We start from the raw sequence: 8655 nt of genomic DNA, 5'->3' as shown, positions 1-8655 counted from the left end.
TTTTAGCACATAATTTAATATAAAAAATATTTATTTTATTTAGAATTAAATATAATATTTTTCTGATCATCATAAAAATATAATATTTTTCTTTTATCTATAAATGCCATTTTATTTTGCTATATTTTAAACATATTTTTTTCTACAGAAAAAGATAAACACTCTTAAAAACAAAAAAAAAAATTCAAAGATACATGTTTACAGAGATAAGCATGGACATGTAATTCCAATTATTTAAAAAGTGTAACAAACTCATAAATATACCTATAGGTCACACTACTATCTAAACGTATGTTGCCCCGTAATTTACGATAGAAGTCAATGTCTTATTAAAATGATTTTCTTCTGATGATAATGTTATAATAATGACAATATATTAGATTATCTTAAAAAATAAATGTAAAAGAGTTGTCTTGGAATAGAATATAATAAGTTTCACATTTAAAATTGTTAGAGAATAATAAAAATAATGTGTTTTTTTAAATAAAAGATTCTTTATTTACCGCTTGAATAAAATTAACAAGAATTACGCAAATAATTTTTACGTTATAATTTCACAAAACATTCATATATAAATGAAGGAGAGAGTTTTGTTTCTTATTTTTACAAAAGTGCGAGTGACATTGGATACTTTTTCTCATTTTTGCAACACCAGCTAGTTTTCCATTTTCGCACCCTTTGTCTAGGAAAATGGAGTGAATTTTCTTTTTCATTTTCACAACCTATATTTTATTTCAATGCATGCATTTTATTTTATACTTTGTTTTATCTTATTTTATTTTAGATTTTATTTTATTTTATTTGAACTTTATCATTTTAGAGTAACAGTTCATTTTATAAAATATAAATAATTTTAGTTAGTCCTATGTTATTATATGGAGATATTAAATTAGGATACAGACGGAACTGTCAAAATGACTCACAGACTGAACTAACAGAATGGAATGCATACGAAACTATAAAAATAAGGCGTAAACAAAACAGTTAGAATGGGGCACAGAATAAACTATCGAAATAAGGCTCAAATGAAAATGGACACACCTGAAATTATCGAAATGGAGCGCAGACGATACTGTCAAAACAGGGCACAGGCAGAACTTCTAAAATGGGAGACATACAGAACTACCAAAATCAGGTGCAGACGGAATTGTCGAGATAGGGTGCGGATGAAAGTGTTGGCACAGGAAGCAAATTAAGGAGGATACTAAGGCTCTGATACTATATTAGAATTCATGTTTATAACTCAAAAATAATAAGCTTGCAATTCAAATGCTGTACAAACATTATACAAGGTCCCACCTATTTATAGGTGATGAACAAATAAACAAAGAATTAAATCATAAATGCATAATATCCTATTTATGGGTAATGATTCATTCATTTTGTATGCAATAACAGAAATTTCCTCTACTTCCTCTCCCAATCATGCATCATCTAGCATCATTAACAAAAGTACCAATCAAGAGCAATTTAATTAATATTCAAATATCCCAATATTCTATAACAATTTGAAAAAAGGTAAAGATTTTTCACAATATTGCAGCACATCTGTAAATATAGAAACTGAAGAAACTTGTTAAAATTCTCTATATTTGTACACCTTTTCAATACGTGATTAAACATAGAAAATGTTTATTTTCTTTTGCATTGAATATATGACTTTTTCTTTTATTTGTAAATTTCGTTTTATTTGACTATTTTTATGGGTATAACTTTTATTTTAAAAAAGAGAAACACTCTTAAAAAAAAAAACTTCAAAGACACGTATCCACATAGATAAGTATGCACTGCTGGACACATAATTCCAATTATTTAACTCATAAAGTGTAACAAATTGATATACGTATAAGTCAAACAATTATCTAAGGGCATATTGTGTCATAATTTACGAGTTAGAAGTTGTTAGTATCTTAAAATAACTTTCTTTTGAAAATAATGTTTGTAGTAATGACAAATAATTACATTATTACGTTCAATAAAAAAGAGTTGTCTTGATAATAAGTTCCATATTTAAATTTGTTGGAGAATAATGAAAATGATACTTTTTATTTTAAACAAAAAGTTCTTTATTTACTTCTTTAATAAAAAAATAACAAGAATTACATAAATAATCATTACGTTCTAGTTTTATAAAAATTCCATACAAAATTAGAAGGCGAAGTTTTATTTTTTTATTTTTACAAATAGGGCAAATAGCATTGGATAATTTTCACATTTTGGCAGCTTTTCTAATTTTTTTATTTGTGCATCCTTTTTTTGTGAAAATGGACTGAATTTTATTTCACAAACTTTATTTATTTCAAACCGAATTACAGGAACTTGATATGCCAAAGAAAAACTTGGAAAACATGTAAAGAATAATATCATAAAAGAGTTTGAACATTGAAAAATTTAGAGAGTTCAAAAATGTAACAAGGCTCTGATATTATGGTAGAATTCATGATAATAATATCAAGATAATAAATTTAATAATCAAATACTCTACAAATATGATACAAAGTACCATCTATGTATAGTTAATGAACAAATCAGAAAAAAAAAACTAAATAATAACTGACTAATATCTTATCATGAACAAAAATATTAATCAATATCAATATACTTAATAAAATCTTCTCCAAGATTTTTGACAAAAAAAAAGAAAAGATTTTTCCCAATTTCGCAGCACATTTATAGATATTGAAACTGAAGACACTTGTTAAAATTCTTTATAATCAAAATTTGTATCCACTCTCAGTACAGAATTCAACATAAAAAATATTTATTTTATATAGAATTAAATATAATATTTTTTTATCTGTAATTGCTGTTATATTTAGCTATATTTTAAATAGGTTATTTTTTTCTACAAAAAAAGAGAAACACTCTTAAAACCAAAAAAAAAAAAAAAAATTCAAAGATACGTGTCTACATAGATAAGCATGTACATGTAATTCCAAATTTTCAACTATCTTTTTTTTTTGTGACTAAATTTTCAACTATCTAAAAAAGTGTAACAAACTCATAAATATACCTATACGTCATACAACTATCTAAACATATAATGCGCCATGATTTATGATAGAAGTCAATGTCTTATTAAAACGATTTTTTTCTGATGATAATGTTGTAATAGTGACAATACATTAGATTATCTTAAAAAAGAATTGTAAAAGAGTTGTCTTGGAATAGAATGTAATAAGTTTCACATTTAAAATTGTTGGAGAATAATAAAAATTATGTGTTTTTTAAAATAAAAGATTCTTTACTTACTGCTTGAATAAAAATAACAAGAATTACGCAAATAATTTTTACGTTATAATTTCACAAAGAATGCATATAAAAATGAAGGAGAGATTTTTGTTTCTTATTTTTACAAGAAGTGCCGATGACATTGGATAATTTTTCTCATTTTTGCAACCTCTACTAGTTCTCCATTTTCGCACCATTTGTCTAGGAAAATGGGCTGAATTTTCTTTTTCATTTTCGCAGCCTATATTTTATTTCAATGCATGCATTTTATTTTATACTTTGTAGTAATGACAAATAATTACATTATTACATTCAATGAAAAAGAGTTGTCTTAGTAATAAGTTCCATATTTAAATTTGTTGGTGAATAATGAAAATGATACTTTTTATTTTAAACAAAAAGTTCTTTATTTACTTCTTTTATAAAAAAATGACAAGAATTACATAAATAATCATTACGTTCTAGTTTTATGAAAATTCCATACAAAATCAGAAGGCGAAGTTTTATTTTTTTCATTTTTACAAATAGAGCAAGTAGCATTGGATAATTTTCACATTTTGGCAGCTTTTCTAATTTTTTTATTTGTGCATCCTTTTTTTTTTTAAAATGGACTAAATTTTATTTTACGAACTTTATTTATTTCAAACCGAATTGCAGGAACTTGATATGCCAAAGAAAAACTTGGAAAACATGTAAAGAATAATATCATAAAAGAGTTTGAACATTGAAAAATTTAGAGAGTTCAAAAATGTAACAAGGCTCTGATACTATGGTAGAATTCATGATAATAATATCAAGATAATAAATTTAATAATCAAATACTCTACAAATATAATACAAAGTACCACCTATGTATAGTTAATGAACAAATCAGAAAAAAAAACTAAATAATAACTGACTAATATCCTATCATGAACAAAAATATTAATCAATATCAATATACTTAATAAAATCTTCTCCAAGAGTTTTGACAAAAAAAAAGATTTTTTCCAATTTCGCAGCACATTTATAGATATTGAAACTGAAGACACTTGTTAAAATTCTTTATAATCAAAATTTGTATCCACTCTCAGTACAGAATTCAACATAAAAAATATTTATTTTATATAGAGTTAAATATAATATTTTTTTATCTGTAATTGCCGTTATATTTGGCTATATTTTAAACAGATTATTTTTTTCTACAAAAAAAGAGAAACACTCTTAAAACCAAAAAAAAATTCAAAGATACGTGTCTACATAAATAAGCATGGACATGTAATTCCAAAATTCTAACTATCTAAAAAAGTGTAACAAACTCATAAATATACTTATACGTCATACAACTATCTAAACATATAATGCGCCATGATTTACGATAGAAGTCAATGTCTTATTAAAACGATTTTTTTCTGATGATAATATTGTAATAGTGACAATACATTAGATTATCTTAAAAAAGAATTGTAAAAGAGTTGTCTTGGAATAGAATGTAATAAGTTTCACATTTAAAATTTTTGGAGAATAATAAAAATTGTGTTTTTTAAAATAAAAGATTCTTTACTTACTGCTTGAATAAAAATAACAAGAATTACGCAAATAATTTTTACGTTATAATTTTACAAAAAATGCATATAAAAATGAAGGAGAGATTTTTGTTTCTTATTTTTACAAGAAGTGCCAGTGATATTGGATAATTTTTCTCATTTTTGCAACCTCTACTAGTTCTCCATTTTCGCACCATTTGTCTAGGAAAATGGGCTGAATTTTCTTTTTCATTTTTGCAGTCTATATTTTATTTCAATGCATGCATTTTATTTTATACTTTGTTTTATCTTTGTTTATTCTAGACTTTATTTTATTTTAGAGTAAAAATTCATTTTACTCTCTAAAGTTGTTATATATCGGTGATTAAAATAGTTTTTTATATTTATTTTTTTAGGATCTCAAATTACAAAATATAAATAATTCTAGTTAGTCCTATGTTATTATATGGATATATTAATTTAGGATGATGGAACTGCCAAAATGGTGCCCAGACAAAACTATCAGAACAGGATGTAGGCGAAACCATGGAAACAAGGTGTAAACAAAACTGTAAGAATGGGGCACGAATGGAACTATTGAAACAAGGCTTAGATGAAACTGGGCACACACGAAACTATCAGAATGAGACACATGCATAACTATTGGAATGGAAGACAGACATAACTACCGAAATGGGAGATTAGCATGGACTTGTAATTCCAACTCTTTAAAAAAGTATAACAAACTCATAAATATACCTATACATCATAAAACTATCTAAACGTATAATGCGCCATGATTTACGATAGAAGTCAATGCCTTATATATTAAAACGATTTTCTTTTGATGATAATGTTGTAATAATGACAATATATTAGATTATCTTAAAAAAAATTATAAAAGAGTTGTATTGGAATAGAATGTAATAAGTTCCACATTGAAAATTGCTAGAGAATAATAAAATGATGTATTTTTTAAAATAAAAGATTCTTTACTTATCGCTTGAATAAAAATAACAAGAATTACACAAATAATTTTTACGTTATAATTTCACAAAAAATGCATATACAAATGAAGCAGAGGGTTTTGTTTCTTATTTTTACAAGAAGTGCCAGTGACATCTGCTAGTTTTCCATTTTTGCACCCTTTGTCTAGGAAATGGACTTAATTTTCTTTTTCATTTTTGCAGCCTATATTTTATTTTAATGCATGCATTTTATTTTATACTTTGATTTATCTTAGTTTTTCCTAGACTTTTTTTTATTTTAGAGTAAAAGTTTATTTTACTCTCTAAATTAGTTATATATTTGTGACTTAAAATAGTTTTTTATATTTATTTTTTTTACTATATTAAATTACAAAATATAAATAAGTCTAGTTAGTCCTATGTTATTATATAGATATATTAATTTAGGATGCAGACAGAACTGCCAAAATGGCACCCAAATAGAACTATCAAAAATTCAGAATAGGATGTAGACGAAACTATAGAAACAAGGCGTAAACGAAACTACAAGAATGGGGGCACAAATGGAACTATAGAAACAAGGCTCAGATGAAACTGGACACAAACAAAACTATCAGAATGAGGCACATGCATAACTATGGGAGACATGCCAAACTACCGAATTGGGAGATAAACATGGACATGTAATTCCAATTATTTAAAAAGGTGTAATAAACTCATAAATATACCTATACGTCATACAACTATATAAACCTATGTTGCGCCGTGATTTATGATAGCAGTTAATGTCTTATTAAAACAATTTTCTTTTAATGATAATGTTGTAATAATGACAATATATTTGATTATCTTAAAAAAGAATTGTAAAAGAGTTGTCTTGGGAATGAATGTAATAAGTTCCACATTTAAAGCTGTTGGAGAATAATAAAAATGATGTGTTTTTTTTATTTAATAAAAGATTCTTTATTTACTGCTTGAATAAAAATAACAAGAATAACGCAAATAATTTTTACGTTATAAATTCACAAAAATGCATATAAAAATGAAGCAAAGAGTTTTGTTTCTTATTTTTACAAGAAGTGCCAGTGATTTTAGATAATTTTTCTCATTTTTGCAACCTCTGCTAGTTTTCACTACAACATTTTTTGTTTGAGACAACATTTAAAAAGTGTTGCCTAAAGATTGAAAAAGAGTTGTCTTTGATCTATAGCAACACTTTTGGACCTAAGGCAACGTTTTTTAGGGGCGTTGCATATGCAGCCGTTGCTTTAGATCAAGGCAACGCTTTTTTTCTTCAAAAGCAACGCTTTTGAAAGTAACTCTTTAGAAGCGTTGGGTATTCTGAAACAAAGAGTTGCAACTATCTAAAAAAAATTCAAAGATACATGTCTACATAGATAAGCATGGACATGTAATTCCAAATTTCCAACTATCTAAAAAAGTTGAACAAACTCATAAATATACCTATACGTCATACAACTATCTAAACATATAATGCGCCATGATTTACGATAGCAGTCAATGTCTTATTAAAATAATTTTCTTCTGATGATAATGTTGTAATAATGACAATATATTAGATTATCTTAAAAAAATTGTAAAAGAGTTGTCTTGGAATAGAATGTAATAAGTTCCATATTTAAAATTGTTGGAGAATAATAAAAATTATGTTTTTTTTTAAATGAAAGATTCTTTATTTACTGTTTGAATAAAAATAACAAGAATAACTATGCAAATAATTTTTACGTTATATATTCACAAAAATGAAGGAAAGAGTTTTGTTTCTTATTTTTACAAAAAGTGCCCGTGAAAATTGGATAATTTTTCTCATTTTTGCAACCTCTCCTTGTTTTCCATTTTTGCACCCTTTGTCTGGGAAAGTGGTGTGAATTTTCTTTTTCATTTTCGCAGCCTATATTTTATCTCAATGCATGCATTTTATTTTATACTTTGTTTTATCTTAGTTTATTCTAAACTTTATTTGTTTTTGAGTAAAAGTTCATTTTACTCTCTAAAGTTGTTATATATCCATGACTTAAAATAGTTTTTTATATTTATTTTTTTAGTATATTAAATTACAAAATGTAAATAATTATAGTTAGTCCTATGTTATTATATGGATATATTAGTTTAGGAGGCAAATGGAATGGCGCGTAGATAGAACTATCAGAATAGGATGTATACGATACTATGGAAACAAGGCATAAATGAATCTGTAAGAATGGGGCATGAATGGAACTATCAAAACAAGGCCTAGATGAAACTGGGAACAAACGAAACTATCAAAATGAGGCACAGGCATAACTATCAGATTGGGAGGCATACAGAAATACCAAAATGGGAGATAAGCATGGACATGTAATTCTAATTATTTAAAAAAGTGTAACAAACTCATAATTAAATATACCTATGCGTCATACAACTATTTAAATATATATTGCGTCGTAATTTACGAAAGCAGTCAATGTCTTGTTAAAATAACTTTCTTCTCATGATAATGTTGTAATAATGACAATATATTATATTATGTTAAAAAAAGAATTGTAAAAGAGTTGTCTTGAAATAGAATGTAATAAATTCCAGATTTTAAATTATTGGAGAATAATAAAAATGATGTGTTTTTTAAATAAAAGGTTCTTTATTTATTACTTGAATAAATATAACAAGAATTATGCAAATAATTTTTACGTTAATGCATGAATTTTATTTTATACTTTGTTTTATCTTAGTTTATTCTAGACTTTATTTTATTTTAGAGTAAAAGTTCATTTTACTCTCTAAAATTGTTATATATCCGTGACTTAAAATAGTTTTTTCTAATTAGTCCTATGTGGTAAGAATGGGGCACGGATAGAACAAATAAAAAAATAATTACATGACAATGCAGTTTAAACTTAAGTTCTTCTTATTATTGTATGCTTCCTTTGATAATAGACTATGTTTTTTCTTAT

This window comes from Arachis ipaensis, chromosome B03 (genome assembly GCF_000816755.2).
Source record: "Arachis ipaensis cultivar K30076 chromosome B03, Araip1.1, whole genome shotgun sequence".
Classification (NCBI taxonomy): Eukaryota; Viridiplantae; Streptophyta; class Magnoliopsida; order Fabales; family Fabaceae; genus Arachis; species Arachis ipaensis.
This window is presented reverse-complemented; position numbering follows the sequence as displayed.